Raw genomic sequence first — 17,994 nt, forward strand, 5'->3', positions numbered from 1 at the left:
TGACTGAAGTCAAAAAATAGTGCAAACTTTTTTTTCTTCAAAAAATGATCGTTGAATGACAAAAATATGTGGCAAGTCATCAGAAAAATAAAGTAAATACAAGAAATGAATTTAATTTTTCAGAATTCATAAGGTACATGAACTATAACGCTGCACTTCTGCATATTTATAATGAAGCGCTAAAGCGCTTCATGAAATGTGTCGGCATAAAGCGTCGTAGTTCATGTCCTCATGGATTCTTAAAAATCAAATTCATTTCTTAAACATATACAACTAAGGAAGCCCATTCAGGACCTATTATATGGAAGGGAATTACCGCCAAAAGTCTATTTATCTTGCTTTTATTCTTATTCTGCCTACTTCTTTATTCTTTGTTATTATTGTAAATTTATGTCACTTTATTGTTTTCATATTCATCTTTATTACATTTCACTTTGAACTTTTTTCATTCTTCATTTTGTCTTTACTTCTATGTTGCTTTATTCTTGTAAATTCGTTCTTCTTTCTTTTAAATTGATACAGTTTCTTTAATAAATAATTATGATCATCTCTATTACAAATGTAAATTCAGTCACGCAAACCATGAAGCGCACAGTGTTTGACATCAGAATAACTCAAAAAATTATTTTGTCAATGTCTCATTTGGCAAAAAATATGTAAAATGTCGGCTTGATATTGCCTACCCATCTTAGCAAACTGGAAATCAAAATTCGCCAAAAATAATCTAAAATATTGAGATTTTCAAAATATAAATACATGAATATAAATATTCGCAATTTTCACAGCGAATACAGATAAAACTTAGAGACGTAGCATTGTTTTTGAAAGCGGCAGCCAGAGAAAAAGAAATAACTTACCTAAAAATCTTGACAAGCAAAAAAAACAACAACAAACAAACAAACAAACAAACCAAAACAAACAAACGAGAAAAATTCTTCAAACTCAAAAATTCTATTGGGGGGGGGGGGGGTCCAACTTCTTTCAGTACCAAATTTTACTCATACGTCACTACGTACATGGCCCTTATTTGACTAAACTACAACAAAAAGTGGGAGGGTGTCAACCAGACTTTCGTTGAACATTTTCAGTAGTAAAAAGTTATGGCTAGAAAAATATTTGGTGGCCAGCACCCAGCCCCCTTGCTACCGGTGTCATATATAGTGAGACTTACCCCATAGTGAGTCTTCCCCCCGGAAGTCTGGCTATATAGTGAGACTTCCCTTCTGGGGGGGGGATGACTATATAGTGAGTCTTCCGCCCTAAGCCACCGTAGTGGGACTTCCCCTTCCGTGTTTGGTCAGTTTCGATTTTATTTACATCGACGATGTACATATTGCATATTTAGTAATGATCTTATATATATATAAAAAAAGATGAATAGTTTCAAATGAATCAATATAAAAGTGCGCATTGAAAATTTATCGTGCACAGCAGATTATAGTATTGTTCCGAGACGATTCTTATCAAAAGAAAAAAGACATAATTAGTTTAACAGTAAAGAGGTCATTACCCGTAGAAACGTGCAGTTTACTATGTTTACCTGCATGGTTAAGAAGTTTTAATTATAAAAAACACTATTAAAATGTTTTAATTATTTATTTATTTATTTATTTATTCATTCATATAGGACGGATAACTTTTATCCAAACACTGAAAACGTTAGTATAAAAACATTGTTTTACAATAAAAAAAAAATATTCGGAAACTAAATTAAAGGGGAAAGTTTCGCTATGAAGGGGGAAGACTGACTATATAATGAGACTTTCCCCTGGAGAAGTCTCACTATATAACTAGTCTTCCAGGGGAAGTCTTACCATCTAGGCAGCCTTCAGGGGGAACGAAACCGGGTACATGTCTGAACCTATAACATACATGTACATATTTGAAAATTTGTGTTCGATTGATAAAGTATTAAGGCAGAAAATTGAAAAATCTCGAATAACCTCGGCCCGGGTTTGCGTACCTGATTTTACCAACACTCGCAGCGAACACCCTGCCACCTAGCGTTAAAATGCCGCATTAAATTCACACTACTTGTATTCGTCTTCGTTGAATGCGCTTCATGGTTTGCGTGACTGAATTTACATTTGTTATAGAGATGATCATAATTATTTATTAAAGAAACTGTATCAATTTAAAAGAAAGGAGAACGAATTTACAAGAATAAAGCAACATAGAAGTAAGGACAAAATGAAGAATGAAAAAAGTTCAAAGTGAAATGTAATAAAGATGAATATGAAAACAATAAAGTGACATATAGTTACAATAATAACAAAGAACTAGACCTTTTTTGTCGTTCAACAAAAACGGAGGGCTTTTCGACGCTTAAAATCACATGGACCTTAAAGAGCGATAACTCTTACAAAATGAAAAACATCAAAAAAAAAAAAAAAAAAAAAAAAAAAAAAAAAAAATCAAACCTGATCAAGGCTTCTAGAGCTTTTAAAAATGGAAACCTAAAGAGTATGTAATTTTCACTAGAGCTCTGCAAAGGGGGGTTACTCTTACAATGTTAATTTTGAAAATTACTAAAAGTTGCTATATTTCAGGTCTCTAAAACACCTATAAGGGGTCAAAAAGTGACCCCACGGACCATACTTTTTAAACTGTACCCTTTATGCTGAACTCGGAATCGAAAACTGTTCAAAAATTCATTAAGAAATAAAAAAGTTACATGGGAAAATCAGTTTTCAATATTAGCCCCTTGAAATCCCTTATTTTTCAGAATTTTATTTTCAGACCCTTATTGGTTTGAAACATTATGAAAGTCATTATAACACTCAATTTTCACTAGGATATATTATTTAGTTTAGGAGATATCGTGAAATGTGCATTTTTCCATTTAACATGGGAACTCCCATAGACAAATTCAGAGATTCATAAAACCGGAAGTACTTGTAATATGCATACCAAACTTGAAACCTAAAAAGTATGTTAGCCCGCCAACAAATGTGCAAAGGGAAATAACTCTTACTTCATCATATTTGAAATCAATAAAAATTTCACTATTTCTGTCCTCCGTAGCTCCTATAAGGGGTCAAAAAGTGACCCTACGGACCATAATTTTTAGATTGGACTCTTCAAGCTAAACCCAGAATAGAAAACTGTTCAAAAATTCATTAAGAATTAAAATAGTTATGGGCAAAGGTCAGTTTTCAACTTTGGACCCTAGAAATCCCTTATTTTTCTGAAATATACTTTCAAAGCCTAATGAGGTTGGAACAATATCACAGTCATTATATCTCTAAATTTTCACAAGAATATCTTGATTACTTTAAGAGATATCGTGAAATGTGCAATTTTCCATTTAACATGAGAACTCCCATAGACAAATTTAGAGATTCATAAAACCGGAAGTACTTGTCATATGTATACCAAACTTGAAACCTAAAGAGTATGTAAGCCTGTTAACTGATGTTCAAAGGGAGATAACTCTTACTCCATTATTTTTTAAATAAATAAAAATTACATTATTTCAGTCCTCTGTAACTCCTATAAGGGGTCAAAAAGTGTCCCCACGGACCATAATTTTTAGATTGCTCTCTTTGATCTGAACCCAGAATAGAAAACTGTTTAAAAATTCATTGAGAAATAAAAAAGTTATAGGAAAAAGTATGTTTTCAATGTTGGCCCCTAGAAATCCCTTACTTTCCCGGATTACCTTTTCATGACCTAATGAGGTCGGTACCGTATCTAGGTCATTCTACACTTAAAATCTCACAAGAATATCTTGATTATTTTAAGAGAAAACGTGGTACGACTGATTTCAATTTAACATAGAAACTCCCATAGACAATTTTCTAAGACCCCTAAAACCGGAAGTTCTTCTTGGATCGATATGAAACTTACACTATATGTTTTACTTATTAGTCTTAACATATTTCCATGCTCAAAATAATTTTGAAACCTTAATTGTGACTTTTAAAAATTTCATCCCCCCTTTTTGAATGTTTGAAGTCTTATATCTCAGAAAGTATCAGTGGCCGAAAATCACCGTCGCTAACTTTTTTGTAGGTATTTGTGTCTAAAATTTATATCTTGAATTTGAGAGTCTAGTCTTTGAAAATGAGAAAGATTGTAGCTTCTTTAGAAATTTCAGTTTTTCTTTAGTAGAAACCGGAAGTGAGTAAACCGGAAGTTCAAAACATTACATACGCGAGACATTTAGGTTTGCTTTCTAGTGGTTATAAAACAAAATACCTATTTTCAAAGGTACTCCTTAAACGCTGAACGAAAAAAGTGTTAAGAAAAAGAATAATAATAATAATAACTAGACCTTTTTTTCGTTGTTCAACGAAAATTGAAGTGCTTTTCGACTCTTCTCCCTTAGCCTTTTATTATTTACCATTAATATAATTCAAACCTGAAAAAAAAAAAAAAAAAAAAAAAAAAAAAACCTACTTTCATCCTTTTTAGTCAGAGGACCTTGACCTTTGACCTTTGACCTTTTGAACACAATAAACCCATTAGTAAGCTAAAGATTTCTGTAATGTATATTCTTTATATACATAAACATACTTTACTTTCACCCCCCCCCCCCTCTTTTTTCCCTGCGCAATGGCTACGTAGATTTTTTCTCCAAACTCTAATCCAGACATCGTATTAACCTAAAATTTCAGAATACTTTACAAAACACCCCATAAAAACTTTCTGGAAAGTTTAAAAGGCATTGTCTCATTTACCTAGAAGATATAGTTTTTATCGGCAAGAACAAGAAATTCAGAAGTGCCTAAAATTTCTTTTCTGGTGATCGGAGAAACAAGATATACATTTTATGTAGAATTTCTTCAAATATCTTTGATGTCATTTCTTTCTTCTGTTATGATTAGTCAATTTCCTTTCAGATATTTATCTTCTTTTTCAAACATCAAATTTATTTTAATTTAATTTAGAATTAATTCATCTTGTAAAATATGCTTTTTTTGTGTGATCATGAAATGAGATTCATGTTTTTTTTTCCCCTGTACCTTCTAACTTTACATGATTTGACTTTAATCTATGAAAGTCCGTCTACGAAACACTTGAGGATCCACCCCCGTATTTTTGTTCTACGCATTTTAGGTGGCAGCGAATTTAGTTTCGTACTAAAGTCCCGGTCAAATATCTTAAAACACTGAGATCTCTTATGTTTGATGTGATATTCGATGTAGCAAAATGAAAGGAACCATTCTGGGATACATGGCGAGTCTAGCAGAGCGCTTGTTGAAAAAGTATAGTTACGCAGCCAACAGGACCAAACCTTCCTTTCGCTTTCTACGCTCGCCAACCGTGCAAAGAACGATAACTCTAATTACGCGATGAAATCAAGAGAACTGTAAAAGTACTGTTTTTCAGGCCTCTGAAACTCCTATAAGGGGTCAAAAAGTGACCCCACGGACCATAATTTTTAAAATGTATTCTTCGTGCTTAACTCAAATCCGAACGCTGTTTACAGATCTGTTGAGAAATAAAAAAGTTACAGGGAAAAGCTGTCTTGTTGTACTGGCCCCTAAAAATCCCTTATTTTGTGGAATTTTGTTTTCATCACCTAATCACCTGAAGACAGTGTAAAAGTAAGTATTCCACTTAAATATGACAAGAATTGCTTGCTTCCTTTCTGAAATAATGGAACATGCGTCATTTCAATTTAACATAGAAACTCTCATAGACAATTTTTGGGGACTCATAAAACCGAAAGTTCTGCTTGGATTGACTTGAAACTTATAGTACATGTTCTATTAATCACTTTTAACAATATGTAGTCTTCAAAATATTTTTCCTATATGGTTTTGAAATTTTAAAATTTCCATCCCCCCTTTTTCTTAACTTTGGAGTCTTACAACACAAAAATGTATCATAGGTACAACAACGCTGTCGCTAACTTTTTTGTAGGATTTCCTTTGAAGAATCTATTGCTAAAATTTGAATGAATTTCCATATCAAATAAGAATTGTTTAAGCTCCTAAAGAAATCTGAGTTTTCTACTTGTAAATACCGGAAGTGAAGTTTCCGGAAGTACAAAACCTTACATACGGGAGAGATTCAGATAAGCTGCCTAACGGTTTTATTATAAAATACATATAACCAAAGGTTTTCTTTAAATCCGAAACGTAAAAGTGTTAGGTATAATAATAATAATAATAATAATAATAAAACAAGACCAAAACAATAGGGCTTTTCGCCAAAAGTCGAAAAGCCCTAATAACTAGACCTTTTTTTCGTTGTTCAACGAAAATTGAAGTGCTTTTCGACTCTTCTCCCTTAGCCTTTTATTATTTACCATTAATATAATTCAAACCTGAAAAAAAAAAAAAAAAAAAAAAAAAAAAACCTACTTTCATCCTTTTTAGTCAGAGGACCTTGACCTTTGACCTTTTGAACACAATAAACCCATTAGTAAGCTAAAGATTTCTGTAATGTATATTCTTTATATACATAAACATACTTTACTTTCACCCCCCCCCCTCTTTTTTCCCTGCGCAATGGCTACGTAGATTTTTTCTCCAAACTCTAATCCAGACATCGTATTAACCTAAAATTTCAGAATACTTTACAAAACACCCCATAAAAACTTTCTGGAAAGTTTAAAAGGCATTGTCTCATTTACCTAGAAGATATAGTTTTTATCGGCAAGAACAAGAAATTCAGAAGTGCCTAAAATTTCTTTTCTGGTGATCGGAGAAACAAGATATACATTTTATGTAGAATTTCTTCAAATATCTTTGATGTCATTTCTTTCTTCTGTTATGATTAGTCAATTTCCTTTCAGATATTTATCTTCTTTTTCAAACATCAAATTTATTTTAATTTAATTTAGAATTAATTCATCTTGTAAAATATGCTTTTTTTGTGTGATCATGAAATGAGATTCATGTTTTTTTTTCCCTGTACCTTCTAACTTTACATGATTTGACTTTAATCTATGAAAGTCCGTCTACGAAACACTTGAGGATCCACCCCCGTATTTTTGTTCTACGCATTTTAGGTGGCAGCGAATTTAGTTTCGTACTAAAGTCCCGGTCAAATATCTTAAAACACTGAGATCTCTTATGTTTGATGTGATATTCGATGTAGCAAAATGAAAGGAACCATTCTGGGATACATGGCGAGTCTAGCAGAGCGCTTGTTGAAAAAGTATAGTTACGCAGCCAACAGGACCAAACCTTCCTTTCGCTTTCTACGCTCGCCAACCGTGCAAAGAACGATAACTCTAATTACGCGATGAAATCAAGAGAACTGTAAAAGTACTGTTTTTCAGGCCTCTGAAACTCCTATAAGGGGTCAAAAAGTGACCCCACGGACCATAATTTTTAAAATGTATTCTTCGTGCTTAACTCAAATCCGAACGCTGTTTACAGATCTGTTGAGAAATAAAAAAGTTACAGGGAAAAGCTGTCTTGTTGTACTGGCCCCTAAAAATCCCTTATTTTGTGGAATTTTGTTTTCATCACCTAATCACCTGAAGACAGTGTAAAAGTAAGTATTCCACTTAAATATGACAAGAATTGCTTGCTTCCTTTCTGAAATAATGGAACATGCGTCATTTCAATTTAACATAGAAACTCTCATAGACAATTTTTGGGGACTCATAAAACCGAAAGTTCTGCTTGGATTGACTTGAAACTTATAGTACATGTTCTATTAATCACTTTTAACAATATGTAGTCTCAAAATATTTTTCCTATATGGTTTTGAAATTTTAAAATTTCCATCCCCCCTTTTTCTTAACTTTGGAGTCTTACAACACAAAAATGTATCATAGGTACAACAACGCTGTCGCTAACTTTTTTGTAGGATTTCCTTTGAAGAATCTATTGCTAAAATTTGAATGAATTTCCATATCAAATAAGAATTGTTTAAGCTCCTAAAGAAATCTGAGTTTTCTACTTGTAAATACCGGAAGTGAAGTTTCCGGAAGTACAAAACCTTACATACGGGAGAGATTCAGATAAGCTGCCTAACGGTTTTATTATAAAATACATATAACCAAAGGTTTTCTTTAAATCCGAAACGTAAAAGTGTTAGGTATAATAATAATAATAATAATAATAATAATAAAACAAGACCAAAACAATAGGGCTTTTCGCCAAAAGTCGAAAAGCCCTAATAACTAGACCTTTTTTTCGTTGTTCAACGAAAATTGAAGTGCTTTTCGACTCTTCTCCCTTAGCCTTTTATTATTTACCATTAATATAATTCAAACCTGAAAAAAAAAAAAAAAAAAAAAAAAAAAAAACCTACTTTCATCCTTTTTAGTCAGAGGACCTTGACCTTTGACCTTTTGAACACAATAAACCCATTAGTAAGCTAAAGATTTCTGTAATGTATATTCTTTATATACATAAACATACTTTACTTTCACCCCCCCCCCTCTTTTTTCCCTGCGCAATGGCTACGTAGATTTTTTCTCCAAACTCTAATCCAGACATCGTATTAACCTAAAATTTCAGAATACTTTACAAAACACCCCATAAAAACTTTCTGGAAAGTTTAAAAGGCATTGTCTCATTTACCTAGAAGATATAGTTTTTATCGGCAAGAACAAGAAATTCAGAAGTGCCTAAAATTTCTTTTCTGGTGATCGGAGAAACAAGATATACATTTTATGTAGAATTTCTTCAAATATCTTTGATGTCATTTCTTTCTTCTGTTATGATTAGTCAATTTCCTTTCAGATATTTATCTTCTTTTTCAAACATCAAATTTATTTTAATTTAATTTAGAATTAATTCATCTTGTAAAATATGCTTTTTTTGTGTGATCATGAAATGAGATTCATGTTTTTTTTTCCCTGTACCTTCTAACTTTACATGATTTGACTTTAATCTATGAAAGTCCGTCTACGAAACACTTGAGGATCCACCCCCGTATTTTTGTTCTACGCATTTTAGGTGGCAGCGAATTTAGTTTCGTACTAAAGTCCCGGTCAAATATCTTAAAACACTGAGATCTCTTATGTTTGATGTGATATTCGATGTAGCAAAATGAAAGGAACCATTCTGGGATACATGGCGAGTCTAGCAGAGCGCTTGTTGAAAAAGTATAGTTACGCAGCCAACAGGACCAAACCTTCCTTTCGCTTTCTACGCTCGCCAACCGTGCAAAGAACGATAACTCTAATTACGCGATGAAATCAAGAGAACTGTAAAAGTACTGTTTTTCAGGCCTCTGAAACTCCTATAAGGGGTCAAAAAGTGACCCCACGGACCATAATTTTTAAAATGTATTCTTCGTGCTTAACTCAAATCCGAACGCTGTTTACAGATCTGTTGAGAAATAAAAAAGTTACAGGGAAAAGCTGTCTTGTTGTACTGGCCCCTAAAAATCCCTTATTTTGTGGAATTTTGTTTTCATCACCTAATCACCTGAAGACAGTGTAAAAGTAAGTATTCCACTTAAATATGACAAGAATTGCTTGCTTCCTTTCTGAAATAATGGAACATGCGTCATTTCAATTTAACATAGAAACTCTCATAGACAATTTTTGGGGACTCATAAAACCGAAAGTTCTGCTTGGATTGACTTGAAACTTATAGTACATGTTCTATTAATCACTTTTAACAATATGTAGTCTTCAAAATATTTTTCCTATATGGTTTTGAAATTTTAAAATTTCCATCCCCCCTTTTTCTTAACTTTGGAGTCTTACAACACAAAAATGTATCATAGGTACAACAACGCTGTCGCTAACTTTTTTGTAGGATTTCCTTTGAAGAATCTATTGCTAAAATTTGAATGAATTTCCATATCAAATAAGAATTGTTTAAGCTCCTAAAGAAATCTGAGTTTTCTACTTGTAAATACCGGAAGTGAAGTTTCCGGAAGTACAAAACCTTACATACGGGAGAGATATAAGCTGCCTAACGGTTTTATTATAAAATACATATAACCAAAGGTTTTCTTTAAATCCGAAACGTAAAAGTGTTAGGTATAATAATAATAATAATAATAATAATAATAAAACAAGACCAAAACAATAGGGCTTTTCGCCAAAAGTCGAAAAGCCCTAATAACTAGACCTTTTTTTCGTTGTTCAACGAAAATTGAAGTGCTTTTCGACTCTTCTCCCTTAGCCTTTTATTATTTACCATTAATATAATTCAAACCTGAAAAAAAAAAAAAAAAAAAAAAAAAAAAAACCTACTTTCATCCTTTTTAGTCAGAGGACCTTGACCTTTGACCTTTTGAACACAATAAACCCATTAGTAAGCTAAAGATTTCTGTAATGTATATTCTTTATATACATAAACATACTTTACTTTCACCCCCCCCCCTCTTTTTTCCCTGCGCAATGGCTACGTAGATTTTTTCTCCAAACTCTAATCCAGACATCGTATTAACCTAAAATTTCAGAATACTTTACAAAACACCCCATAAAAACTTTCTGGAAAGTTTAAAAGGCATTGTCTCATTTACCTAGAAGATATAGTTTTTATCGGCAAGAACAAGAAATTCAGAAGTGCCTAAAATTTCTTTTCTGGTGATCGGAGAAACAAGATATACATTTTATGTAGAATTTCTTCAAATATCTTTGATGTCATTTCTTTCTTCTGTTATGATTAGTCAATTTCCTTTCAGATATTTATCTTCTTTTTCAAACATCAAATTTATTTTAATTTAATTTAGAATTAATTCATCTTGTAAAATATGCTTTTTTTGTGTGATCATGAAATGAGATTCATGTTTTTTTTTCCCTGTACCTTCTAACTTTACATGATTTGACTTTAATCTATGAAAGTCCGTCTACGAAACACTTGAGGATCCACCCCCGTATTTTTGTTCTACGCATTTTAGGTGGCAGCGAATTTAGTTTCGTACTAAAGTCCCGGTCAAATATCTTAAAACACTGAGATCTCTTATGTTTGATGTGATATTCGATGTAGCAAAATGAAAGGAACCATTCTGGGATACATGGCGAGTCTAGCAGAGCGCTTGTTGAAAAAGTATAGTTACGCAGCCAACAGGACCAAACCTTCCTTTCGCTTTCTACGCTCGCCAACCGTGCAAAGAACGATAACTCTAATTACGCGATGAAATCAAGAGAACTGTAAAAGTACTGTTTTTCAGGCCTCTGAAACTCCTATAAGGGGTCAAAAAGTGACCCCACGGACCATAATTTTTAAAATGTATTCTTCGTGCTTAACTCAAATCCGAACGCTGTTTACAGATCTGTTGAGAAATAAAAAAGTTACAGGGAAAAGCTGTCTTGTTGTACTGGCCCCTAAAAATCCCTTATTTTGTGGAATTTTGTTTTCATCACCTAATCACCTGAAGACAGTGTAAAAGTAAGTATTCCACTTAAATATGACAAGAATTGCTTGCTTCCTTTCTGAAATAATGGAACATGCGTCATTTCAATTTAACATAGAAACTCTCATAGACAATTTTTGGGGACTCATAAAACCGAAAGTTCTGCTTGGATTGACTTGAAACTTATAGTACATGTTCTATTAATCACTTTTAACAATATGTAGTCTTCAAAATATTTTTCCTATATGGTTTTGAAATTTTAAAATTTCCATCCCCCCTTTTTCTTAACTTTGGAGTCTTACAACACAAAAATGTATCATAGGTACAACAACGCTGTCGCTAACTTTTTTGTAGGATTTCCTTTGAAGAATCTATTGCTAAAATTTGAATGAATTTCCATATCAAATAAGAATTGTTTAAGCTCCTAAAGAAATCTGAGTTTTCTACTTGTAAATACCGGAAGTGAAGTTTCCGGAAGTACAAAACCTTACATACGGGAGAGATTCAGATAAGCTGCCTAACGGTTTTATTATAAAATACATATAACCAAAGGTTTTCTTTAAATCCGAAACGTAAAAGTGTTAGGTATAATAATAATAATAATAATAATAATAAAACAAGACCAAAACAATAGGGCTTTTCGCCAAAAGTCGAAAAGCCCTAATAACTAGACCTTTTTTTCGTTGTTCAACGAAAATTGAAGTGCTTTTCGACTCTTCTCCCTTAGCCTTTTATTATTTACCATTAATATAATTCAAACCTGAAAAAAAAAAAAAAAAAAAAAAAAAAAAACCTACTTTCATCCTTTTTAGTCAGAGGACCTTGACCTTTGACCTTTTGAACACAATAAACCCATTAGTAAGCTAAAGATTTCTGTAATGTATATTCTTTATATACATAAACATACTTTACTTTCACCCCCCCCCCTCTTTTTTCCCTGCGCAATGGCTACGTAGATTTTTTCTCCAAACTCTAATCCAGACATCGTATTAACCTAAAATTTCAGAATACTTTACAAAACACCCCATAAAAACTTTCTGGAAAGTTTAAAAGGCATTGTCTCATTTACCTAGAAGATATAGTTTTTATCGGCAAGAACAAGAAATTCAGAAGTGCCTAAAATTTCTTTTCTGGTGATCGGAGAAACAAGATATACATTTTATGTAGAATTTCTTCAAATATCTTTGATGTCATTTCTTTCTTCTGTTATGATTAGTCAATTTCCTTTCAGATATTTATCTTCTTTTTCAAACATCAAATTTATTTTAATTTAATTTAGAATTAATTCATCTTGTAAAATATGCTTTTTTTGTGTGATCATGAAATGAGATTCATGTTTTTTTTTCCCTGTACCTTCTAACTTTACATGATTTGACTTTAATCTATGAAAGTCCGTCTACGAAACACTTGAGGATCCACCCCCGTATTTTTGTTCTACGCATTTTAGGTGGCAGCGAATTTAGTTTCGTACTAAAGTCCCGGTCAAATATCTTAAAACACTGAGATCTCTTATGTTTGATGTGATATTCGATGTAGCAAAATGAAAGGAACCATTCTGGGATACATGGCGAGTCTAGCAGAGCGCTTGTTGAAAAAGTATAGTTACGCAGCCAACAGGACCAAACCTTCCTTTCGCTTTCTACGCTCGCCAACCGTGCAAAGAACGATAACTCTAATTACGCGATGAAATCAAGAGAACTGTAAAAGTACTGTTTTTCAGGCCTCTGAAACTCCTATAAGGGGTCAAAAAGTGACCCCACGGACCATAATTTTTAAAATGTATTCTTCGTGCTTAACTCAAATCCGAACGCTGTTTACAGATCTGTTGAGAAATAAAAAAGTTACAGGGAAAAGCTGTCTTGTTGTACTGGCCCCTAAAAATCCCTTATTTTGTGGAATTTTGTTTTCATCACCTAATCACCTGAAGACAGTGTAAAAGTAAGTATTCCACTTAAATATGACAAGAATTGCTTGCTTCCTTTCTGAAATAATGGAACATGCGTCATTTCAATTTAACATAGAAACTCTCATAGACAATTTTTGGGGACTCATAAAACCGAAAGTTCTGCTTGGATTGACTTGAAACTTATAGTACATGTTCTATTAATCACTTTTAACAATATGTAGTCTTCAAAATATTTTTCCTATATGGTTTTGAAATTTTAAAATTTCCATCCCCCCTTTTTCTTAACTTTGGAGTCTTACAACACAAAAATGTATCATAGGTACAACAACGCTGTCGCTAACTTTTTTGTAGGATTTCCTTTGAAGAATCTATTGCTAAAATTTGAATGAATTTCCATATCAAATAAGAATTGTTTAAGCTCCTAAAGAAATCTGAGTTTTCTACTTGTAAATACCGGAAGTGAAGTTTCCGGAAGTACAAAACCTTACATACGGGAGAGATTCAGATAAGCTGCCTAACGGTTTTATTATAAAATACATATAACCAAAGGTTTTCTTTAAATCCGAAACGTAAAAGTGTTAGGTATAATAATAATAATAATAATAATAATAAAACAAGACCAAAACAATAGGGCTTTTCGCCAAAAGTCGAAAAGCCCTAATAACTAGACCTTTTTTTCGTTGTTCAACGAAAATTGAAGTGCTTTTCGACTCTTCTCCCTTAGCCTTTTATTATTTACCATTAATATAATTCAAACCTGAAAAAAAAAAAAAAAAAAAAAAAAAAAAACCTACTTTCATCCTTTTTAGTCAGAGGACCTTGACCTTTGACCTTTTGAACACAATAAACCCATTAGTAAGCTAAAGATTTCTGTAATGTATATTCTTTATATACATAAACATACTTTACTTTCACCCCCCCCCCTCTTTTTTCCCTGCGCAATGGCTACGTAGATTTTTTCTCCAAACTCTAATCCAGACATCGTATTAACCTAAAATTTCAGAATACTTTACAAAACACCCCATAAAAACTTTCTGGAAAGTTTAAAAGGCATTGTCTCATTTACCTAGAAGATATAGTTTTTATCGGCAAGAACAAGAAATTCAGAAGTGCCTAAAATTTCTTTTCTGGTGATCGGAGAAACAAGATATACATTTTATGTAGAATTTCTTCAAATATCTTTGATGTCATTTCTTTCTTCTGTTATGATTAGTCAATTTCCTTTCAGATATTTATCTTCTTTTTCAAACATCAAATTTATTTTAATTTAATTTAGAATTAATTCATCTTGTAAAATATGCTTTTTTTGTGTGATCATGAAATGAGATTCATGTTTTTTTTTTCCCTGTACCTTCTAACTTTACATGATTTGACTTTAATCTATGAAAGTCCGTCTACGAAACACTTGAGGATCCACCCCCGTATTTTTGTTCTACGCATTTTAGGTGGCAGCGAATTTAGTTTCGTACTAAAGTCCCGGTCAAATATCTTAAAACACTGAGATCTCTTATGTTTGATGTGATATTCGATGTAGCAAAATGAAAGGAACCATTCTGGGATACATGGCGAGTCTAGCAGAGCGCTTGTTGAAAAAGTATAGTTACGCAGCCAACAGGACCAAACCTTCCTTTCGCTTTCTACGCTCGCCAACCGTGCAAAGAACGATAACTCTAATTACGCGATGAAATCAAGAGAACTGTAAAAGTACTGTTTTTCAGGCCTCTGAAACTCCTATAAGGGGTCAAAAAGTGACCCCACGGACCATAATTTTTAAAATGTATTCTTCGTGCTTAACTCAAATCCGAACGCTGTTTACAGATCTGTTGAGAAATAAAAAAGTTACAGGGAAAAGCTGTCTTGTTGTACTGGCCCCTAAAAATCCCTTATTTTGTGGAATTTTGTTTTCATCACCTAATCACCTGAAGACAGTGTAAAAGTAAGTATTCCACTTAAATATGACAAGAATTGCTTGCTTCCTTTCTGAAATAATGGAACATGCGTCATTTCAATTTAACATAGAAACTCTCATAGACAATTTTTGGGGACTCATAAAACCGAAAGTTCTGCTTGGATTGACTTGAAACTTATAGTACATGTTCTATTAATCACTTTTAACAATATGTAGTCTTCAAAATATTTTTCCTATATGGTTTTGAAATTTTAAAATTTCCATCCCCCCTTTTTCTTAACTTTGGAGTCTTACAACACAAAAATGTATCATAGGTACAACAACGCTGTCGCTAACTTTTTTGTAGGATTTCCTTTGAAGAATCTATTGCTAAAATTTGAATGAATTTCCATATCAAATAAGAATTGTTTAAGCTCCTAAAGAAATCTGAGTTTTCTACTTGTAAATACCGGAAGTGAAGTTTCCGGAAGTACAAAACCTTACATACGGGAGAGATTCAGATAAGCTGCCTAACGGTTTTATTATAAAATACATATAACCAAAGGTTTTCTTTAAATCCGAAACGTAAAAGTGTTAGGTATAATAATAATAATAATAATAATAATAAAACAAGACCAAAACAATAGGGCTTTTCGCCAAAAGTCGAAAAGCCCTAATAACTAGACCTTTTTTTCGTTGTTCAACGAAAATTGAAGTGCTTTTCGACTCTTCTCCCTTAGCCTTCTATTATTTACCATTAATATAATTCAAACCTGAAAAAAAAAAAAAAAAAAAAAAAAAAAACCTACTTTCATCCTTTTTAGTCAGAGGACCTTGACCTTTGACCTTTGACCTTTTGAACACAATAAACCCATTAGTAAGCTAAAGATTTCTGTAATGTATATTCTTTATATACATAAACATACTTTACTTTCACCCCCCCCCCTCTTTTTTCCCTGCGCAATGGCTACGTAGATTTTTTCTCCAAACTCTAATCCAGACATCGTATTAACCTAAAATTTCAGAATACTTTACAAAACACCCCATAAAAACTTTCTGGAAAGTTTAAAAGGCATTGTCTCATTTACCTAGAAGATATAGTTTTTATCGGCAAGAACAAGAAATTCAGAAGTGCCTAAAATTTCTTTTCTGGTGATCGGAGAAACAAGATATACATTTTATGTAGAATTTCTTCAAATATCTTTGATGTCATTTCTTTCTTCTGTTATGATTAGTCAATTTCCTTTCAGATATTTATCTTCTTTTTCAAACATCAAATTTATTTTAATTTAATTTAGAATTAATTCATCTTGTAAAATATGCTTTTTTTGTGTGATCATGAAATGAGATTCATGTTTTTTTTTTCCCCTGTACCTTCTAACTTTACATGATTTGACTTTAATCTATGAAAGTCCGTCTACGAAACACTTGAGGATCCACCCCCGTATTTTTGTTCTACGCATTTTAGGTGGCAGCGAATTTAGTTTCGTACTAAAGTCCCGGTCAAATATCTTAAAACACTGAGATCTCTTATGTTTGATGTGATATTCGATGTAGCAAAATGAAAGGAACCATTCTGGGATACATGGCGAGTCTAGCAGAGCGCTTGTTGAAAAAGTATAGTTACGCAGCCAACAGGACCAAACCTTCCTTTCGCTTTCTACGCTCGCCAACCGTGCAAAGAACGATAACTCTAATTACGCGATGAAATCAAGAGAACTGTAAAAGTACTGTTTTTCAGGCCTCTGAAACTCCTATAAGGGGTCAAAAAGTGACCCCACGGACCATAATTTTTAAAATGTATTCTTCGTGCTTAACTCAAATCCGAACGCTGTTTACAGATCTGTTGAGAAATAAAAAAGTTACAGGGAAAAGCTGTCTTGTTGTACTGGCCCCTAAAAATCCCTTATTTTGTGGAATTTTGTTTTCATCACCTAATCACCTGAAGACAGTGTAAAAGTAAGTATTCCACTTAAATATGACAAGAATTGCTTGCTTCCTTTCTGAAATAATGGAACATGCGTCATTTCAATTTAACATAGAAACTCTCATAGACAATTTTTGGGGACTCATAAAACCGAAAGTTCTGCTTGGATTGACTTGAAACTTATAGTACATGTTCTATTAATCACTTTTAACAATATGTAGTCTTCAAAATATTTTTCCTATATGGTTTTGAAATTTTAAAATTTCCATCCCCCCTTTTTCTTAACTTTGGAGTCTTACAACACAAAAATGTATCATAGGTACAACAACGCTGTCGCTAACTTTTTTGTAGGATTTCCTTTGAAGAATCTATTGCTAAAATTTGAATGAATTTCCATATCAAATAAGAATTGTTTAAGCTCCTAAAGAAATCTGAGTTTTCTACTTGTAAATACCGGAAGTGAAGTTTCCGGAAGTACAAAACCTTACATACGGGAGAGATTCAGATAAGCTGCCTAACGGTTTTATTATAAAATACATATAACCAAAGGTTTTCTTTAAATCCGAAACGTAAAAGTGTTAGGTATAATAATAATAATAATAATAATAATAAAACAAGACCAAAACAATAGGGCTTTTCGCCAAAAGTCGAAAAGCCCTAATAACTAGACCTTTTTTTCGTTGTTCAACGAAAATTGAAGTGCTTTTCGACTCTTCTCCCTTAGCCTTTTATTATTTACCATTAATATAATTCAAACCTGAAAAAAAAAAAAAAAAAAAAAAAAAAAACCTACTTTCATCCTTTTTAGTCAGAGGACCTTGACCTTTGACCTTTTGAACACAATAAACCCATTAGTAAGCTAAAGATTTCTGTAATGTATATTCTTTATATACATAAACATACTTTACTTTCACCCCCCCCCCTCTTTTTTCCCTGCGCAATGGCTACGTAGATTTTTTCTCCAAACTCTAATCCAGACATCGTATTAACCTAAAATTTCAGAATACTTTACAAAACACCCCATAAAAACTTTCTGGAAAGTTT

The 17,994-nt window shown here is 32.5% G+C and overlaps 1 protein-coding gene across 1 annotated transcript in view; it reads right to left on the reverse strand.

Moving 5' to 3' along the window:
- Nucleotides 1-17,994, reverse strand: part of LOC133182507 (uncharacterized) — a 74,378-nt gene that overhangs the window by 11,299 nt on the left and 45,085 nt on the right. The gene's annotated exons all lie outside the window — the stretch shown is intronic.

This window comes from Saccostrea echinata, unplaced genomic scaffold (assembly GCF_033153115.1).
Source record: "Saccostrea echinata isolate AGI-Se365-2 ecotype Australia unplaced genomic scaffold, CSIRO_AGI_Sech_v1 ptg000009l, whole genome shotgun sequence".
In the NCBI taxonomy this organism is placed as follows: Eukaryota; Metazoa; Mollusca; class Bivalvia; order Ostreida; family Ostreidae; genus Saccostrea; species Saccostrea echinata.